Source organism: Alnus glutinosa, chromosome 7 (genome assembly GCF_958979055.1).
Source record: "Alnus glutinosa chromosome 7, dhAlnGlut1.1, whole genome shotgun sequence".
Taxonomy (NCBI): domain Eukaryota; kingdom Viridiplantae; phylum Streptophyta; class Magnoliopsida; order Fagales; family Betulaceae; genus Alnus; species Alnus glutinosa.
The window spans coordinates 2,324,865-2,347,524 of NC_084892.1; positions in this window are offsets into that span (position 1 = coordinate 2,324,865).

Sequence of the window (22,660 nt, forward strand, 5' to 3'; positions counted from 1 at the left end):
TCTTTAAAAATAAAATAAAAAAAATAGATAGGTGTAAAAATGCAGCTACCAAACAATGTCACAAATAAATAAATTCATAAAAAGAGACCTCACAAATATCGATCAAGGAGCCAACTAATATATAATGTGAGGTTTTTTTTCATTACGTCGTAGTTATTGAGATGAGAATAGAGATTATTAAATTGATTTAGGAATTAATAGAAGAAAAAAAATGTGGTTATAACAAAAAGATACATTTGAAATTAGCTATTTTTTCCCCGAGCTTTTGAAATTTAGCCATTGAATTTGGCAAGCAGCATGGTCTTATATAATGATTTTTTAAAATATAGTCGTTCAATGTTTAGGTTCCTCTAACGAAGGAAACAGCATTTTTCCTTATTCTTTTTGTTTTCTTTTTTAGTTGAAAAAACTTTACTTATAACCTTTGATTTTTTACCATTTTTGTAATTAAGTACTTAAACTTTAAAAAGTGTCAATTTAGGGTATCAATCTTTCAATTTTTTTCAATTTAAACCCTTTGTTAAAATTTTCCGTTAAATCCTGCCGAAATTCCTCAAAATACATATATCTTCTTTTTTTTTTTTGGAAAAAAATGAAAAAATTGCAAGGATTTAGTTGTTTGTAAGAATTTAACAGAATTTACAAAAATACCCATACTTCAATCTTTGAAAAAATTTATATATATTTTTTTTATTAAAAAAAAATGTATTTTGAAAATTTTGATAAGATTTAACGAAAAATTATAACAGAAGGTTGAATTTGAAAAAAAAAATTGAAAGATGGATACTATAAATTGACAATTTTTAAAGTTTGAATACTTAATTGCAAAAGTGATGAAAGATCATGAGTTATAAGTTAAGTTTTCCATTTTTCTTGTTTTCTTTTTTCAAAACAAAAACCTTAACAAATAACTTAAATCATAAAACATTAAAAATTAGAGGAAAATACAATTTACCTGCGGAAGTTTGACAACTTTTTCAAATGGCCTCTGATGTTTTAAAAGTTGCAATATACCTAACACAAGTTGTCAAAATTCTCAATGTGACCAATCCGTTAGTGAATGCCGTCTTTTTTAACTAAAATTATATATTGAAAAGAATTAAATGCCCTTTAAAAAAATCTGAAAAAAAGAAAAGAAAAATAGTGTGGACATAGCCAGCTCCATGGGCCAAAAGGGGTGGCTCGGACACCCCCCATCCGGCAGGAATGGGGGTGGCTAGGGCCAAATCGGCCACCCCATTTTTTTATTTTTTTAAACAAGGGCAATTTGAGAATTAATACATATATATATATATATATATATATATATATATATATATATATATATATATATATATATATGGGATAGTTTTCTAATATTTTGTAAAACAAATGCACATATTGCTATAAATTAAATGTCGGGACTCGGGAGGAAGAACAAGATTCATAACTATTAAATGGGAAATGGCAAATGGCAATCCTTCATTCCTTCCTTCCCATCATTTAGGAGATCTATTTCTGTCTGTTAATGTTATATAAAGGATCAAAATTATTTTATCTTGATAGGAAAAATAGTCCCCGCTCAAAATTACCGGTTTTCATAGACCTTATTTATAAATTATGTTTAGTTTATTTGCTAATTATTTTATTTTATTGTGTATTTGCTTGATGAAATGTGTTATTTACACACCTTAGTGTACACCAAAGTAAAGTAACGTACAAAAACCATTAGCCTTGCAACTTATTAAAAAATAAATAAAAAGCACCCCCTCACACTAAAAATCTTGGCTCCACCCCTACGGTGATGACAGTTTGACGATGACAATGGAGTTATTGACTTGTTGTAGTCAAGATGAAAGTAAGGGTTAATGACGTCATAAATTTGGGACTATTCATTTAAAATAAAAATAGCAAGTATTAAAAGCTATTGCACTTTCTTGTTGTAGTAGTAGTAGTAGTACCGACCCGATCTCAATCCATTCAAAGCATAGTACATCTGATTCTGAGCTGATGCAACCTAATTAGCTACCGTATTGAAGATGAGAAATGATTTTTGCATGATTCTTATATAATTTTAATTAATTAATTTTTTTTTTTTTTTATGATTAATTATTAGATTTTTTTTCTTAAAAGTAAGCCTTAAATATTCAATAATTATTATTAAAAAATAGTAATTAAAATTATGTAAAAATTATATAAGAGTTATAAAAAAAACATTAGTCATTACAATTGTTAGGGATAAAATCAACCCTAGAGACACGTGGATCCAATGACATCTCGGAGTTATGTCTCGGCTACTTGTTCCGCATGGTTCTATCCAGCAAAGGGAAGGACGTTTAGGTCCGAAGATATCTCGGAGATATGACGATGTCTCGGTCTTAAAATTCCAGGTTACGGTGTGTAAAATATCCCGAGATCTCCCAGCCAAGATGGAGTGAACGTATCTCGGATATTTTTGCCTCGGAGTAATAACACCTCGGTACAATATCGAGTCGGTGCGGTATCTTCTCGGGGTGATATCCATTGGATGAGTCAACATCTTAGAGTATAAACATCTCGGACTTACACAACCCTGTTATGGTGCGGATATATCCCGAGATCTCCAGGTAAAAGTAGAAACGTCTCGGATATCATCACCTCGGAGGTCAGCTGAAATGTGCTACAGTCTCTTAGGAAGGTGCCATGCGCCACACCCGTCTCAGAATTCGATAAGGATAGAATCCCAGGAGATCAGGGATAAACTACAGATCCATGATTTATGGGATAAGATGATTATTGACATAGAATCGAATTTAAAGAAGTACAAACGCAATCAACTACGGATTCAACACTCCTATTCAAATTCCCAGAAGATGTGATGAAAATTCAAACCGGGCTAGGACTCCTCAAACTCCTAATCCAACTCAATGTCAAGAAGGTCCGGCCTATAAATAAAGATCGTCACACCAGGTATAAGATACGAATTCTCTAAGCTCTGGAGATTAAGATTAAGGATTCTATACAGAAAACCTTTTAGACTGACTTAGGCATCGGAGTGGGCGTGGTCGGCACCCCCGACGAGTTGTTTGTTCCTTTTTGCAGGGTTGAAGTGTTCGATAAAAAGTCAGGCAGCGAATCCTTAGGCGACACGTCACCATACCGGAAACTGTACCAACAGTTTGGCGCCGTCTGTGGGAACGATCAATTGTTCTTACGAAAAACAAATCCGCAATGGTGACGACGAGACGTTCCAAATCGATCTTAAACGAAGTGCCGCCAACCAGCCGAGACGATGCTCGTGGAGAAGCAGAATCTGCGGATCCAGAGGCTCGAATAACCCAACTGAGTCAACAGTTAGCCCAGGCGCAGAAGAATGTGGAGGATTTGTTGGCTCAGAACGCTGTGCTCCTAGCCGCACGAACTCCGCCGCCCAATCATGATGTAGCCGATGGGACGAACCACGAAGGTTCAGGAGAGAGAAACGGGCGGAACGAGAATCATGACGGGCAGAACGAGAACCATGAAGAGAGAGCCGGGCGGAACGAGAATTGTGGAGAGCCCATCAATCCGGTTCCACCCACGGAGGCAGAAAGGAGGTTGCAGAAGATGGTCCAGGATCTGGGCGCGAAATATGATATGCTGTCAAAGACGATTGACCAGAGGCGTGATGGGAAGGAGTCCCTTGTTGACAACCTCTTCCAGCACAAGGAATCCATATTCACCGAAGAAGTGTCCAACTGCGACTTACCCGGAAGATTCAAGGTACCTGACATTCCTGTCTTCTCTGGCAGCGAAGATCCAGTGGAGCATCTGGACAATTTCAGGTCCCATGTCTCCCTGCACAAGACACCAGATGCTGTGGCATGCCGAGCTTTTCCTCTCACCCTGTCAGGAAAAGCCCGAGACTGGCTCAGGAATCTCGCACCAAGGTCGATTGATTGCTTCGACACCCTTGGACGAAAATTCCTGGCCCAGTTCGTATCCGGGAGAGCTAGAAGGAAACCCCGAGGGTACTTACTCTCTGTGCAGCAGGGACCAAATGAGACTCTAAAAGACTATCTGTGGAGGTTCAACCAGGAGAAGCTGAACACAGAGAGTGCACCAGACGACTTCATTTACGGTGCAATCTTTCAAGGCTTGAAAAAAGATGGACCTCTGATGGCGGAATTGGCGTTGAAACCGCCGAAAGATCTTCAAACCTTTATGGTGAAGATGGACAGGTACATCAACCAGGAAGAAACGCTCCGAGCTCTCCTCAGTAATTCCCAGCAACAACAGCAGCCGTCCACTGAGAAGCCTAAGAAAAAGAAGAATCCTGAGCCAGTACAGGATGCTGGTCCCGCAGAATATAAGAAGGTGAAGAAAAATTTCGGAGATTATAAGTGGACACCGTTGAACACCTCCATCACCGAGGTGCTCATGGAACTCAAGAAAGATCCGAATTACCAGAAACCGAGACCCATTCAAGGAAATCCCCCTCCATACTTGGCTCACAAGTACTGCGCCTTCCACGATTCACACGGTCATCTGACCGAGCAGTGTGTTTCATTAAGGCAGTTGATCGAGAAATTCATTGAGAATGGGAAGCTAGTCCGATTCCTCGCCAATGAGAGGAATCGACAGGAGCGAGATCATTATCCGAGGCCTAGGAGGGAAGAAGATCGGGATAATAGAAGAAACTATCAACCGAGACAAGATGAAAGAAGAGAAAGAAGCCGAGAGCCAGCACCTCGGCCTCGGAGGGATGAAAGAAGGGAGAGAAGTAGAAGCAGGCCTCGGGGGGCACAGCAGGGCAATATCCCTATCATCCACACCATCTCGGGAGGATTCGGAGGAGGAGGCGAGTCCAACTCAGCTCGGAAAGCATACGCCAGGCAGCTCGATGATTTCGAAGTTTACTCGGTCCAGAGGCCCCCAAAATCTCGGAAGTATAACCCTCTGGTTATAGGGTTTTCTGATGATGATTATGCTGGAGTCTCGCTTCCGCACACAGACGCCCTCGTGGTCACCTTGACCATAGCAAACTATCAGACCCGGCGGATCCTCATTGACACTGGGAGCTCGGCTGATATTCTGTTTAAATCAGCTTTCGATCACATGGGTGTTCCATTGGAAAAGTTGGTTCCGGTCTCGTGCCAGCTACAGGGTTTTGCCGGAGAGAAGGTGTTGCCTCTCGGTTCTATCGATTTACCTGTGACAGCCGGGACTTATCCAAGGCAAAAAGTCATTATGGTAAAATTCCTAATAGTTGATAAGGTCTCGGCCTACAATGCAATTATAGGACGTACGGCTCTCAACGATTTCAAAGCGGTGACTTCAACACCACATCTCAGCATGAAGTTTCCAACAGAAGAAGGAGTTGGAGAGGTAAAAGGAGACCAGAAGGAGGCTAGGAGATGCTACAATCTGTCCTTGAAAGATACCCCGAGGCAGCACGGTCGGGGGGAGAGAACTAAGGAGGATGGAAAATAGCAATCACCGTTGGGGGAGCCTGTGGAAGCCTTGGAGGAGTTCGAGATAGGCGACTCGGGAAACAAAATTCATATAGGCTCACAACTCCCTCAACCCCTGAAGGAAGATTTGGTGGCGTTCTTGAGGCGCAACAAAGATGTATTTGCCTGGAGCCATGAAGACATGCCGGGGATTGATCCCTCGGTTATAGTCCATAAGCTGAATGTGGACCCAAATTATCGCCCTGTGAAGCAGAGAAGAAGAGTTTTTGCCGCCGAACGAAACACGGCAGTTGCTGAAGAAGTAGAGAAGTTGCTGAAAGCTGGATTCATCCGAGAGGTAGATTATCCCGAATGGCTGGCCAATGTAGTGCTGGTAAAGAAGTCCAACGGGAAGTGGAGGATGTGTGTAGACTTCACCGACCTGAATAAAGCATGTCCGAAGGATAGCTTTCCCCTGCCTCGGATTGATTTATTGGTGGATTCGACGGCCGGGCATGAGCTCTTGAGCTTCATGGATGCCTTCTCGGGGTACAATCAGATCTGCATGGAAGAAACAGACCAGGAGAAAACTGCTTTCATCACAGACCGAGGACTTTACTGCTATAAGATGATGCCCTTCGGATTGAAGAATGCTGGAGCCACATATCAACGACTGGTGAACCGGATGTTTCAAAGTCAAATTGGCCGAAACGTTGAGGCATACGTAGATGACATACTGGTTAAGAGTGTCCGGGCAAACAAACACATAGAAGACCTCCGAGAAACTTTTCGGACTCTAAGAAAATACAACATGAAGCTCAACCCCGCAAAGTGCGCTTTCGGAGTTTCTTCAGGCAAATTCCTGGGGTTTATGGTGTCACAAAGGGGCATTGAAGCTAATCCAGAGAAGGTCAGAGCGGTCCTCGAGATGGAGGCCCCGAGAACAACAAAACAACTTCAACGACTGACAGGGAGAATTGCAGCCTTGAACCGTTTCATATCACGGTCGACAGATAAGTGCCTTCCCTTCTTTAAAATTTTACGAAAAGCATTTATATGGAGTGAGGAGTGTGAGGAAGCTTTCGAAAAATTGAAGGAATATCTGGCCAACCCACCACTGTTGAGCTGCCCAACCAAAGGGGAGATTCTTTATCTCTATCTGGCAGTCTCTCCCTCAGCAGTAAGCTCGGTGCTAGTCCGAGAAGATTCAGGGGTTCAGAAACCGGTCTACTTTACAAGCAAAGCACTTCATGGTGCAGAGGGGAGGTACCCTCGGATCGAGAAGTTAGCGTTCGCTTTAATCATTTCAGCTAGAAGATTGAGGCCATACTTTCAAGCTCACGCTATCCGAGTCTTGACCGAGTATCCAATGAAGAAGGTGTTGCAAAAGCCTGACCTCTCGGGAAGGTTAGTCAACTGGGCGGTGGAGCTCGGACAGTTTGATATCGAGTTTCATCCTCGGACGGCTATCAAAGGACAGGCTTTAGCAGATTTCCTGGTAGAATTCTGTAACATTCCTGAAGCAGAAGAACTTCCTAAGGAGTCAACCTGGGTTGTGTTTGTAGATGGCTCCTCTACACAGAGCAGAAGCGGAGTAGGAGTCCTCCTCAGGAATCCCGAAGGGCAAGAATTCGGTTTTGCTGTGAAACTGGACTTCGTTACAACAAACAATGAAGCTGAGTACGAAGCGGTGATAGCAGGTTTGGCATTATCCCGAGAGATGGGGGCAACCAATGTCGAAATCCGAAGTGACTCTCAGGTGGTCGTAGGCCAAGTCCAAGGGCAATTCGAAGCACAAGAAGACAGAATGGCCAGGTATTTGGAAGAAGTACGGAGATTCCAGTCCTATTTTGAAAGGTTTGTCATCACAAAAATACCTCGGGAGGAAAACATTCGAGCTGATGAATTCTCAAAGATCGCGTCGGGAACAGAGGAAGAGATGAAAGCGTCGAGAAGGCAAATTATTGTTCTGACCGAGCCTTCGATAGCCCCGAGGACCAAGGTTATGGAAGTAGACTCAGCACCGGAGGAGCCAGAGTGGGCTAGGGACATTATCCAGTTCCTTAGACATGGGTTGTTGCCCGAAGATAAGGTTGCAGCTCGGAAGGTGAAGATACAAGTAGCACGGTTTTGCCTCCTCGGGGATACACTGTACAAAAGAGGATATTCCGAACCCCTTCTCAAATGCCTCTCCAAGGCCGAGTCGAACTATGTCCTCAGGGAAATTCACGAAGGAGTGTGCGGAGACCACTCAGGAGGAAGGATGCTGGCGCAAAAAACCATCCGAGCAGGTTACTATTGGCCCACGATCAAAAAAGACTCAGCTCTTCTTGTCAAAGCCTGTGATAAATGCCAGAGATTCGCAAGAATCATGAAAGCAAGTCCCGAGAAGCTCATCCCCCTCACTTCTCCATGGCCATTTGCAAAATGGGGGGTGGATATAGTTGGTCCGATGCCGGTAGGAAAAGGTGGACGGAAGTTCTTGATTGTAGCTGTAGACTACTTTACTAAATGGGCGGAAGCAGAAGCATTAGCAGCTATAACCACTGCGAATGCCATAACTTTCCTCTGGAAGTCAGTGGTGTGCCGGTTCGGGATTCCCCATGCTTTCGTCACAGATAATGGGAAGCAGTTTGACTGTGAACCGTTTCGGAAGTGGTGTTCGGAGCTCCGTATCCGAAACCATTATGCTTCGGTACAATACCCGAAGGCAAATGGTCAAGTAGAGGCGACAAACAAGACCTTGGTAAAGATCCTGAAGAAAAAGCTTGATAAAAAGAAAGGAGCATGGGTTGATTACGTTCCAGAGGTGCTATGGTCGTACCGAACCACCAGAAGAACTCCAACTGGCGAGACACCATTCTCACTTACATACGGAACCGAGGCGGTGATTCCTGTGGAAGTAGGATCTCCAAGCTTCCGGGTGGCTCACTACAATCCAGGACTCAACGACGAGAATGCTAAGGTACACCTGGACCTGTTGCAGGAGAAAAGAGACGACGCTCATGTCACATGGGCGGCATATCAGAATCGAACGGCTCGGTACTTTAACAAACAGGTGGTGCCCAGAAAGTTCCAAATCGGAGATTGGGTACTCAGGAAGGTGAGCTTGATGACGAAAGATCCAACGGAAGGCAAAATGGGACCCGGATGGGAAGGCCCCTACAAGGTAATAGGATGCCATCAGAAGGGAGCTTATCGCTTGATGACCGAGACCGGAAAGATACTTCCAAGATCATGGAATGCCGAGCACCTGAAAAAATATTTTATGTAGTTCATTGTTTTTTTTTTTTTTTTTTTTTTTTTTTTTTTTTTTTACAAACAATTTCATATTCAATAAAGAATGTCTATTCCCAGTATCTACTGACAATCGCAGAAATCCAAGAATCAATCCGATTTACATACTTAGAAAAAGTCTCTCGGTCACTCAGTACCGAGAGCAGGAAAAGCCTCTCGGTTTGTCCAAAACCGAGAGCAAGAAAAGTCTCTTGGTCATTCAACGCCAAGAGCAGGAAAAGTCTCTCGGTCACTCAGTACCGAGAGCAGGAAAAGCCTCTCGGTTTGTCCAAAACCGAGAGCAAGAAAAGTCTCTTGGTCATTCAACACCAAGAGCAGGAAAAGTCTCTCGGTCACTCAGTACCGAGAGCAGGAAAAGCCTCTCGGTTTGTTCAAAACCGAGAGCAAGAAAAGTCTCTCGGTCACTCAGTACCGAGAGCAGGAAAAGTCTCTCGGTCACTCAGTACCGAGAGCAGGAAAAGCCTCTCGGTTTGTCCAAAACCGAGAGCAGGAAAAGTCTCTCGGTCACTCAGTACCGAGAGCAGGAAAAGTCTCTCGGTCACTCAGTACCGAGAGCAGGAAAAGCCTCTCGGTTTGTCCAAAACCGAGAGCAAGAAAAGTCTCTTGGTCATTCAACGCCAAGAGCAGGAAAAGTCTCTCGGTCACTCAGTACCGAGAGCAGGAAAAGCCTCTCGGTTTGTCCAAAACCGAGAGCAAGAAAAGTCTCTTGGTCATTCAACACCAAGAGCAGGAAAAGTCTCTCGGTCACTCAGTACCGAGAGCAGGAAAAGCCTCTCGGTTTGTCCAAAACCGAGAGCAGGAAAAGTCTCTCGGTCACTCAGTACCGAGAGCAGGAAAAGTCTCTCGGTCACTCAGTACCGAGAGCAGGAAAAGCCTCTCGGTTTGTCCAAAACCGAGAGCAAGAAAAGTCTCTTGGTCATTCAACGCCAAGAGCAGGAAAAGTCTCTCGGTCACTCAGTACCGAGAGCAGGAAAAGCCTCTCGGTTTGTCCAAAACCGAGAGCAAGAAAAGTCTCTTGGTCATTCAACACCAAGAGCAGGAAAAGTCTCTCGGTCACTCAGTACCGAGAGCAGGACAAGTCTCTCGGTTTGTTCGAAACCAAGAATAGGAAAAATCTCTTGGTCTTTCCAAAACCGAGAGCAAGAAAAACCTAAAGGTCAGTCCAATAAAGGCTATCAATGCAGGATTGCAGGTTTTCGGAAGGACAAGAGCATCCAGGAAAGAATCTGCCCACGTCCTTTCCTTAGACAACCCGAAGTGGTCATGAAAAGAACACTAAGACAAGAAAACCTCTCGGTTAGAGGTCTCCAAATGTTGAAAGATTGAAGCCTTCAAAGATAAAGAAATTAAAAGAAAGGTAAAGCTCAACAATCTAACTACCCACCTCAAACGACTTAGCCTGCGGTCGCAGACTAAGATTGTGGGGGGTAACTCATTAAGGTAAGCAGGAAAGTCTGTCAAACACCGAGAGCAGAAAAGGTTCTTCGGTTTATCCGACACCGAAAACAGAAAAGAAAATGCCTAAGCAGAAGGTAGAAATTTCATTCAAAAGATATCATATTCTAATTTTTATACAAAGAAAAATGTACAGGTAAAGAAAAGAGAAGATAAAAATTCAAGAAAACAGCTTCTAGCTAGCAGGATCGTCAAGAGGGTCTTCTTCGGGAACTGGCGCGTCAAGACCCCAATTCGGAACGTCGGGCATGAAATCCTTACCAAACTCCTCCATCTCATCAATGGCTTCTTCTGGAAAACCCACCAACATCGGATCAACCGTCTCGGGATCAAATTTATATTGAGGATTTGTCACCAAAGTTCGAAAATTTTCGAAACCCCAATGACAACCCCGACCCCAACTCTGATCCCGAAGATAAGGCGCATAGCTCAACTGCTTCTGATAACGTTTAAGCTTTGCCCGATCGGCGTCATATCTAGCCCTGAGACGAATCAAGAGACTCTCCGAGTGATCCTGCGCCTTGAGAGCTTTATCCCTTTCGGCTGTAAGTCTTTCAACCTCATCTTTGAGTTTGTCCTTTTCAGCCTCGGCACTCAATGCATTCTTGCACGCCTCGGAGCATTCATTCTGCACAGCCGACAAACGAATAGACAATTGGTCCGCACGATCCAGCTCGGAAGAAAGACTTTCAATAGAGCGAGCGTATCGACCGTTGGCCTCCGCCACTTCGTTGCTCAAACGAGCGTTAGCAGAACGCATCTCGGATATAATTGATTCTCGGGACGCGAGTTCCTCGTCCTTGGACTGAAGAAGAGACTTCAGCGCCGCAACTTCATCCTCTAAACCCGAGATGCGGGCTTGAACTTCGGGGGAAGGAGTGGGCGGATGCGCAGGACAATTTTCGCACTTCTGCCAGAGGGCAGTCATCTTCACAAGAAGCTGTCAAGAAAAAAGTAAGCAAAGTCAGAATCGGGATGCAAACAGAATAAAAAGTCCTAGCTCCAGAAACTTACCTGATAATGAGAGATGAGAATGCCTTGGGCGATCTTCTCGGGAGAAGACGCCCCTGCATTCCCCAGATATCCCTCGGGGATTAAGTTCTTTATGGCCTCCATCGGATGACCCAGAAGACCCCTGCCCAAAATCTCGAAGCCGGCCGAGACCCTGGAGGAAGAGCTAGGACCCACTTGAGGTACAGCCCCGGTGCTTGGGCTGGCCTCAGCACGAGACTCGCTCCTAGTAGAAGTCTCGGGGAGCACGCCAGCTTCAGGAGTAACGTTCTCGGATTCGATCCGAGACTCCTCAGCCACTCCAACATGGGGAGTTGTTTCGGGTTGATCGGGACTTTGAGTTCCAGGAGCAGATCCCGGCACCCCCTGATCAATCATTTCCCGAGAGGGGCAAGGCTCTTCAACGTCCTCAGCCTCGGACAGTCCAGTAGGAGTCTCGGTTTGTATAGGCGCAGAACATGAAACTCGGGGGGTGGAGTACCCCGTTTCACGATTTTCTTCAGGGGGTGGTGGTGTTTCTGGACGTTCCGAAGAAGGAGTTCGGGGAGTACCTTCTACCTCAGAATCTTCAGCCAAAGGCTCGTCTAGGGGGGTGCCGACCTCTTCATCCATCTCTTCGAGAAAGTCACCACTTGAAGCGACAGGCTCTTGACGCACTTCCTCTTTGTCGGAAGGTTTTATAACCGCTTTACCCCACAATCGCCCGGCGTCCGCAAGTCTTTGAGCCATTCGGTCTTGGCCTGTAAGCTTCCGTTTCCTGGCCGGATGCTTTACCCTACGCGCAACTGGGACATCTCGGACCTCAGGTACATTTCCTTCTCCTTCTCCAGACCTCTCAGGTACCGCACATTGTTCACCATGGAACGAAGCCTCGGAGCCAGACTCATCCCGTGAAACAAAGGAAGGAGCAGGACTAGCCTCGGGAATGAAACCCCGAAAGCTGGCAGACCCCTCTTCAACGCTTACCCTAGGTGATGGAGCCGAAGGAGGAGTTCTCCTCGCACCCGAGGCGGCCAAAGGAATCTTCTGTTTCTTTTGTGCAGGAACATCCCCGAGAACTTCCTCAGGTGACCTCTTCTTAGTCATAGGTCTCGGGGATGGAGGGGCTTCATTCCTCTTCTTGACAGCTCCCCTTTTGGTGATTAACTGTTTGTCTCTCGGAATGTCATATCCGAGAAACTGCCTCATATTCTCCTCGGTGACAAGATTGTCAAAATCGACTTCTTCAAACTTGTCGGCCTTGACTCTGGCAGCGGACCACCCACTTATCTCCTTAACATCCTCCAGTTCGGAAACAGTGAGCGAAGGGGGGTCACTTCGGTCAGGTCGCAACAACTGCCAAGTCCGAGGCATCATACGATCTTCAGGAAGGAGAGTACCTTCGGGGCATTCCCACTCCCCGGAAACTCTGAAAAACTGCATCTCCCAGAACTTGTTGTTCGTCAGCCCACTCTTGAGCTTGATGAAAACAGGCGGGTGACGGCTGCAGAGTTCAATCATTCCCTCTGCAGTCTGCCTCGGCCTATAGATGTGGAAGAATTGCAGGATGTTCATCTCCTTCTTCAACACAAGCCTCCATAGGATGTAAGAGGCAAACAGGTACCGCCAAGCATTTGGCATTATCTGACTGGGCGCGATCATCAGAAAAAGAACGAAGTCTCGAGCAATCTCCGGAAACGGTAATCGAAGCCCAGCAAGAAACATCCTCTCATAAAGGGTAATATCGCCGCCATCAATGAACCGAGCTCCAGGCGCCTGATAGAACATCTTCACAGTTGGAGAAATTTCATAATTCGAGCGAAGGACACCCTCATGCTTCGCGAAGATGATGGAATCGACCCTGCTCTCCAAAGGAGAAAGATCCACAGTGCCGTCGGGTCTCTTTGTCCGAACCCGAGACGAGGCTGAGACAGCTTTCTTGGGAGCCATGGAAGAAAGAAGAAAGGCAGAAACAGAAAAATACAGAGAAAGGAAAAGTTTGGGGAGGAAGACGACAATGGAGTATCGAGAAAAAGAAGTATCAGTGAGTGAACAGTACAATATCCCAACTTTAAACGCCTCCACTACCACGTGTCCGAAATGCCAAAGGGCGCTGTCGATTCAAAATTTCCGAAGAGGAAAAGGCGCGCCTTCCGTAAATTCAGCATTAAATATGCTGCCTCGACGATACCATTTAATGATGACAAAAAGGCGGCTGTGCAGAGATGACGTCGACGTTGGGAAAAGAAGCGGTCAAATTCAAAATTTGAACTGTTGAAAAGACGCGCCCTGCGCAAACATCAAATACAGACTGGCAGCTGGAAAGTAATTCTCTTATTTCCGTTTATTTCTGAAATTAGAGAATTAGGGGGGTAACTGTTAGGGATAAAATCAACCCTAGAGACACGTGGATCCAATGACATCTCGGAGTTATGTCTCGGCTACTTGTTCCGCATGGTTCTATCCAGCAAAGGGAAGGACGTTTAGGTCCGAAGATATCTCGGAGATATGACGATGTCTCGGTCTTAAAATTCCAGGTTACGGTGTGTAAAATATCCCGAGATCTCCCAGCCAAGATGGAGTGAACGTATCTCGGATATTTTTGCCTCGGAGTAATAACACCTCGGTACAATATCGAGTCGGTGCGGTATCTTCTCGGGGTGATATCCATTGGATGAGTCAACATCTTAGAGTATAAACATCTCGGACTTACACAACCCTGTTATGGTGCGGATATATCCCGAGATCTCCAGGTAAAAGTAGAAACGTCTCGGATATCATCACCTCGGAGGTCAGCTGAAATGTGCTACAGTCTCTTAGGAAGGTGCCATGCGCCACACCCGTCTCAGAATTCGATAAGGATAGAATCCCAGGAGATCAGGGATAAACTACAGATCCATGATTTATGGGATAAGATGATTATTGACATAGAATCGAATTTAAAGAAGTACAAACGCAATCAACTACGGATTCAACACTCCTATTCAAATTCCCAGAAGATGTGATGAAAATTCAAACCGGGCTAGGACTCCTCAAACTCCTAATCCAACTCAATGTCAAGAAGGTCCGGCCTATAAATAAAGATCGTCACACCAGGTATAAGATACGAATTCTCTAAGCTCTGGAGATTAAGATTAAGGATTCTATACAGAAAACCTTTTAGACTGACTTAGGCATCGGAGTGGGCGTGGTCGGCACCCCCGACGAGTTGTTTGTTCCTTTTTGCAGGGTTGAAGTGTTCGATAAAAAGTCAGGCAGCGAATCCTTAGGCGACACGTCACCATACCGGAAACTGTACCAACAACAATGAATACCTCGTAGACCGTATACCATATATAGTTGCAACTGTACGTACGGCAGAACAAGAGTAGTCCTTATCAGTGTCGGTGTTAACACCAAAATTTCTTAAATTCAACTTAAGTTGATGTCGCACCAAAATTAAATTGAGAGTCCATAAAATTTTGTTCTCCGTTTTGGGTAAATTTATTTTAGGTATAATTATACTATTAGTTCTTGAATTAGTTTAAATTATAAATCAGTCTATGTGGTACAAAAAGTTTATAGAGGGTTTTTGTGGTAAACTATAATTACGAATCACTCTCTGAACCTATTTTTCGTCCGCCAAATCAACAGAGTCCGTTAGTTTGCAACGTCATACCTAATAGACCGTAGACCATATATATTATATAGTCGCAACTATACATACGGCACAACAAGAGTAGTCCTTGTCACTGTCACGACCAACATTTCTTAAATTGAACTTAAGTTGATGTCGCACCAAAATTAAATTGAGAGCTCATAAATTTTTTTCCCTTCATTTTGGGTAAATTTATTTTATGAATAATTAAACTACTGGTCCTTGAATTAACTTAAATTACGAATCATTTTATGTGGTACAAAAAGTTTATGGAGAGTCCTTGTGGTAAGATATAATTACGAATTACTCCCTGAACCCGTTTTCCGTCCACCAAGTTAGCAGAATCTGTTAGTTTGCCACGTCATACCTAATAGACCGTAGACCATATATATTATATAATCGCAACTATACGAATGGCACAACAAGAGAGTAGTCCTTGTCACTTGTCAGTATCAGTGTCACCACCAGAATTTCTTAAATTGAACTTAAGTTGATGTCGTACCAAAATTAAATTAAGAGCTCATAAATTTTGTTTCCTCCATTTTGGGTAAATTTATTTTAAGAATAATTACACTATTGGTCCCTGAAATAGCTTAAATTACGAATCACTTTATGTGGTACAAAAAGTTTATGGAGGGTCCTTGTGGCAAACTATAATTATGAATCACTCCCTAAACCCGTTTTCCATCCACCAAGTTAACAAAGTCTGTTAGTTTGCCACGCCATACCTAATAGACCGTAGACCATATATATTATATAGTCGCAACTGTATGTACGGCACAACAAGAGTAGTCCTTGTCACCTGTCAATGACATTGTCACCACCAAAATTTCTTAAATTGAACTGAAGTTGATGTCGCATCAAAATTAAATTGAGAGTTCGAAAAATTTTGTTCTCCAGTTTTGGTAAATTTATTTTATGAATAATTATACTACTAGTTCCTGAATTAACTTAAATTACGAATCACTTTATGTGGTACAAAAAGTTGATGGAGGGTCCTTGTAGTAAACTATAATTACGAATCACTCTCTGAACTCGTTTTCCGTCCACCAAGTTAATAGAATCCGTTAGTTTGCCACGTCATACCTAAGAAACCATAGACCATATATATTATATAGTCGCAGCTGTACGTACGGCACAGTAAGAGTAGTCCTTGTCAGTGTCATTGTCACCACGAAAATTTCTTAAATTGAACTTAAGTTGATGTCGCACCAAAATTAAATTAAGGGCTCATAATTTTTTTTCCCTCCATTTTGGGTAAATTTATTTTAGGAATAATTACACTACTAGGTTCCTGAATTAGCTTAAATTACAAATCACTTTATGTGGTACAAAAAGTTTATGGAGAGTCATTGTGGTAAACTATAATTACGAATCACTTTCTAAACCCATTTTCCGTCCACCAAGTTAACAGAGTCCGTTAGTTTGCCATGTCATACCTAATAGAAAATCAACACGTGTCTATTACAATAAAAAAAATATAAATATATTAAAAATATAAATAAATAAAATTAAAAAATTATTTTTAAAAAATAAAAAATAGTAAAATGGGGTGGCCAGTGGCAAGGGGTGGCCTTCCAAAGGCATCTAGGGGTGGCATTCCTTCACTATTTTTTATATATATTTTTTTTTAAAAAATTAAGTTTTATTTATTTATATTTTTAATATATTTATATATATATATATATATATATATATATATATATATATATATATATATATATATTTATTGTAATGGGTAGGTGTCGATTTTTTATTAAGTATGACATAGCAAACTAACGGACTCTGTTTCTTTGTGGACGGAAAACGGGTTTAAAGAGTTATTTGTAATTATAATTTACTATAAGGACCCTTCATGAACTTTTTGTACTATAAGGAGATTCATAATTTAGACTAACTCAAGAGACCAAAAGTACAATTATCCATTTATTTTAACTAATTACTTTCAAAAATATTTCGTCTCACCCTTTATTTTAACTATTTACTTTTAATATTTTATCAAGAAAAAAATTGAATTTTTTTTTGGCAAGAATCTCTTTATTATTTATTGAAAGGAAAGAGAATATTATGAATTAAAAAATGTTTATTTAAAACATTTGATGTGTGATAAGTGAGTGAGCGGTATAGCAGTTGATCAAATTTTTCTCTAAATTCTTCTTTGTCAGATGTAGTTTTTTTTACTCTCATTTTAATATTTTGGCTAATTAAAATAACATAGAAATTTAAAATGTTTTAAAAAAAGTGTGTTGAAAAATTCACGTGTTCCGAACAAGTGAGTTTAATTCCACAGTAATATTTTTTTTTAGACTGTCTAAATTTTTTTATTTTATTCGGATAAAGCTAATAAAGGAAACTTAATCGCATATTAAACTTGGATTTAGTAACCGTCTCTATTTCCTGTTTGGCATTTGAATAAAAAAGCAGAAGGTGCGAGCACATATATTCAAAACCTTTTGCTTATAAAAAGAGTGGATGACAAACCTCGAGAAAATAAGTCACGTGAAGGCACGTGAGGTCACCGTAAGCCCTCGCGTGCCGGCGTGCCCAGCTTTATCCGACACAAAAGGTTAAAAAAGCCTGGGACCCACGTGAGAGCAAGCTGTGCCTTCTGAGTTCTGACCCTCTTCCCCCTGCAATTTTTCTGACCACTTTACTGACACTTCTGTGTTCAGTGACGTATGTGTTCTCACACATGTGAAGCCCTTTTTTTAACCTTTTTCTAACCTACAATTTAATGTTCCAATGACGTGGACTGCTCATGGGCCCCAGGGGAAATCCGTACCACTAGCGCGCAGTTGATCCAAGATCTTTTTTTTTTTTTTTTTTTTTTTTGGGGTTGTGCTGTGTGACTACTGTTGCGCGTTGACATATATGCCCCTAGAAATTGGCAATGTCCTGCTTACCCTGCGGCCTGCTGATAATTAAAAGTCTGACGAAACCTGTGTTGTGAGAAATGTTTACTTAAAAGAGCACGCTACTATATATTTATTTATTACAATACCATGTCATATATAGGCTGATTGAACGCATTTTAAAAGGCTTTTTTTTTTTTTTTTTTTTTTTTTTGTTACCAATCACTTTAAAAATAAAATAAAATATATATATATATATATATATATATATATATATATATATATATATTTTTTTTTTTTTAAAATAAAAACCTTCTTCATTATTAAAAAAAGGGTAAAGATTAAAAAGTCAAATACAAAATCCTGAGCATCGAAAGCAATTACAATGCTCATCGACAAAACAACAATACCCGAAGACGAAGGTAGTGACTAGAGATAAAGAATGTCTACCTACTAAACCAGGAAAATTCTAACTTAAAAAGTAGTTACTAAACAGTATACTGTAAAACAAGATACATCAAACAAGCACAAGACCTAGGAATACACAACATCAACCAAATAAAGCATAATATAATAGATAGGTGTAAAAAAGTAGCTGCCAAACAATGTCACAAAAAGATTCATTAAAAGAGACCTCACAAATATAGCTAAAAAGAGGTTTTTATTTTTTTGAGTCATTTACACCTGGATGGACAACTCAATTAAGTTGCGAGTTAAGATTTTGGTGAAGAATCCTCTTTCCTTGATCAATTAAGCCTGTTTTATAGGTGAACTATAATACTATATTAGAGTAGTTATTTTTGTAATAACTATGTTTCATAAAAAGAATTGTATTGAATAGTTTGCTGAATTATAAGGCATCGATCTCATGTCAAGAAGGTGGGTAATGGACTAACTCATAAGCTAACCAAGTAAGCACTTTGCATTATAGATGAATAAGTTCATATGAAAAAAAACTCATCATTATATTCTTGATATTGTAAAAGCTAAACACAATAGTTATATTCTTTCTTATTAATGAAAAAGATTGCTTGATTGACTTAGAATAATGTATTATTTCCTAAAATTATTTTTAATTTTGTATCGCATTATAAAACTATATATAAAAAAAGAGTACCATGCATCTAGAAAAGCATTAACAACGGAGAAATAAGGCTAGGAATCCGATCAATTGCTATAAATGTAGGAAGAACAAGATTCATAATTATTAACTGGGCTACCTAAATGGTTGTAACAGTGGCAATCCTTCGTTCCCATCATTTATGAGATATATTTGTGTGTGTTAATGTGATATAAAGATAAAATTTATTTCGGGCTTGAATTGTTTCGTAATATTAAAAAAAAAAACTCGAAAAAGAGTATACAAAATGTACGTAGAGGCAAAACGTAGGGAAAGCACCCAATGGGGGGGGGGGGGGGGGGGGGGGAATTTTTGTTGGAAGTTTGGGTAAAAGGATACCTTGCGAGTGGTCATGTCATTTTGCAGAAGGGTACGTAGTTGATGACATTAAAACTTTGAAACAAACAAAAGGAGTAATGAAATGCACCCCCACCCACTAGCTGTTGCTCACTACCTCTACTCTTCTGACACTCTTCAGATGTCTCATCTTACGCTTCTACATTGCCCTCCTCTTATTTACCTCTTTACCCTTCACACTACTGGTTTTTTGAGCTCGTTAGGTATAGGCACGTAGAACAAATCAGAGTAGGGAGTTGTTATAGTTGGAATTAGTAAAAAGTGATGATGTGATATAAAATAAAAAAAAAAATTTGTATAAAAAAGTGAAAAAATTTCGAATTATAGTGAGTTTTTTTATTTGAATAGTAATAAAAAATTATTGATGTGATATAAAAAGTGAAAAAAGTAGGAATGCTTTGATGTTGATTAGTATTAAAAAATATGAAAAAGTAAAAAAAAGTAGTACATAAACAGTAACCCATTTCCGTCACTGGGCATTGGGCAAACAAGCCCTTTATTTTTGGGTTAGGAAATTGAAGAATGTTAGAGAGACTCACTTTTTTTTTTATTCAGAATTTATTTTTAATATGATGTGTCACAATTTTATAACATCTATTATTTTGAGAAATGTGTAACAATCTCATAGAATTATGACACATCAGGTTAAAACTAAATTCTAAAAATAAAAAATGCTATGATGTCTAGCATTTTTTTTAGGAAATTTTCCTTTCAAAGTTGTACTCCTTTTTTAATTTTGCTTTTAATCTTTAAAAATTTGTAATATGCCTTAACGAAGTTTTTCAATTTGTCATTGTAGCAAATCTGTTAGTCTTTTTTGTCTGCTCTGACGGAAAGGGTACGCACGTGATTTTTTTAATTCCAATTTCTCCATTTTACCGTCATCAACTACCCTTTGTTGGGGCACATAGTAAATTTTTAAAAATTAAAGGCAAGATTGAAAAGGAGGTACAACTTTAAAGTGGTGAATTATATTTAACCCTTTATTTTTTTTCATGTAAATTCCCCAATTTGATATAACTGTTTGTTTGGGATTGGGAGTCATGGATGCTTTCCCCCACTACTCTCTCATCTTAATTTTTTTTTTTTTTTTTTTCTAACAAAGAATAAATACTTGAGAAAGAATTTTTAAAATTGATAGCTAAAATAGAGAAGGTGATATAAATACTTTTAAAAAATATGGGTAGCTAAAATATATAATAAAAAAAATCAGTTATATAAAAAAAAAAAATTGCAGAGTCAAAAAGCATAATGTAAGTGACCTTGTGAACAGTTATGAATTTCACAAGTGAATGGGCACGACTGCATAAATATTGAACATAAATAGAAACTGGTCAGAAAAATTAGAGTGCACATATTTAGGAACTTTTTTCCTGGATGGGATATCCTGGACCTGGAGGGTGTCCCTCTAAATTCCAGACAGCAATATATTTCCTACTGTATCTATTTGTCCCCACACCCCTAGTGCACCCCCCACGACCCCTCCCCCTTCTATTCACTTCTCTTTGATACTTCAATCAAGTTTCAAAGTCAAATAAATTATTTAAATTTTATTATGATGCTAAACATCATAATTTTATTATATTTTGTTTTGTTACACGGTCAATTAATTAGTATGATACTCGCAAAATCAACTAGTAAAATGAAAAATGCTATGCGACAATTTACGTGACATATTTTCAATAAATATATAAATTGCCATTTAAATTTATTATAAAGCTATAATAAAAATGGTAGTTGTTCAAGCATTTTTAATGATGGGTTTCGTTTGGCAATTTTTTTTCTCTCTTTTTTTAAAACAAAAATATTTGGCCAACACTTCAAAATATAAAATACTTTAATTTTAATGTCACATTAAAATATATTTATTTTTTATTTTTTAAAAAATAACCCATAAAGCATTAGCAAAAAAAAACACTTGTTAATCATAGGGAGCTTGATGTCGACTGGTTGATTACATGTAAAAAAAAAAACAAAGGAAGAAGAAGAAGAAGAAGACAATAATATTGGAGGAATTGGTGAGGGACCATGAGATGCATGCCTAGAGCCTCTCTAGGTGTAGGCATGTGTTGAGTGATGTTGGAATTAGCAGTCACACCTTTCATGAATCCATAAAAATTCAAACTCTACCCAGCGAAGATGGGAGAAAACAGTAGAACATATATATGCTACAGCCTACAGCCTACAGCCTACAGACTACAGTTGTGAGAGATTTCTCTATTTTACTAATTAATTAGCAGAGAATATCTCGGTAAATATAAACAATTGGCTTGAAGAGAGTGGTAAATAGAGAAAGAAAGGAGGGCATCTGAGTCAAAAAAGACTTCCTCATAATTGGATTAACAGGCCGTGGGGCCCACTTTCTTCTCCCCCTAGTGTTTCCCCATACTAGTGTCGCTCGGCTCGGCTCGGCTCCGTTCCGCTCCGCTCATCTGAAGTTCTCAACCTTTCCTTTTTTTATTTTTTATTTTTTATTTTTCATTTTTCATTTTTTTTTGGGGACAAATTATGGTAAATAGGAAATAAATGGCCGTCTCTGATTTAGAGGCAGGGGGAATTTCTTTCGAATAAAGTATATTAAACTGACATAGGTGTAAAATATGTGTATTATTAGTTTAATGGATTTGATTTAAAGAAATTTCTTAAACCTAATTTGAAGAATGTTCTTGAGTTAATTAGATGGAACGAATTCAAAGGTTGAAGTGGGACAATTGGGATAAATCTTGACCTATAGTAGTTGACAGATGAGTGGGAGATTATCAAATAAGGAACATTTGTTTTTTTTTTTTTGGCATTATTTCGTTTCATGATAATTTGGAATACATTTTTTGAGTGTCATATATTGCACAAAACAAAACCATATTAGAACGCGTTAAGAGTTTCTATTATAGTAAGATAGAGAAACTAAATTTTATTTTTATTTGTTTTAAAGAAAGATGGTTTTGAGAGAGATAGAATGAGAGAAAACAAAATTTGTATTCTAAAACTGGTTTTTGCAGTGAACTTTTTATAGTGTTAAATTAACCGTATTAATGTATGTATTTTCAAAATTAAAAGTAAATATTTGCTAATCTAACTATCATTCAAATCTATAAATAAAATATTAACAGACACTTTACTACTGACCGTTTGATTAAAATTATGTTCTTCGCATCGTATTAAAGCATACACACAATTGACACAAGTACATACATTCCAATATTACTTGTTTTCAAGCAATAGCTTGTCTTATAAATGCTAATTTTACCTTCTTCTTTTTCTTATGACAAATATCCTTTCAATTTATAGTCCGAATTTAAAATTAGTGCATCTAATAGTCTATATAATTTTACATTTTTTTTAAAAGACGTATCAATATTATTTTCATATACACTATTAAATATGTTAATTTTTAATATTAACCATAAAATATCCCTATAAAAAAAAGCATGTGAGAGACTTTATTCTTTTAAGACTCTTTAAAACTCTTAATTTAAAATATTAAAATGGATATACGAGATGAGTAATATATTGATAGTAATTTTGAGAGTAATATATTACTCATCTCGTATAAATGCAAAGA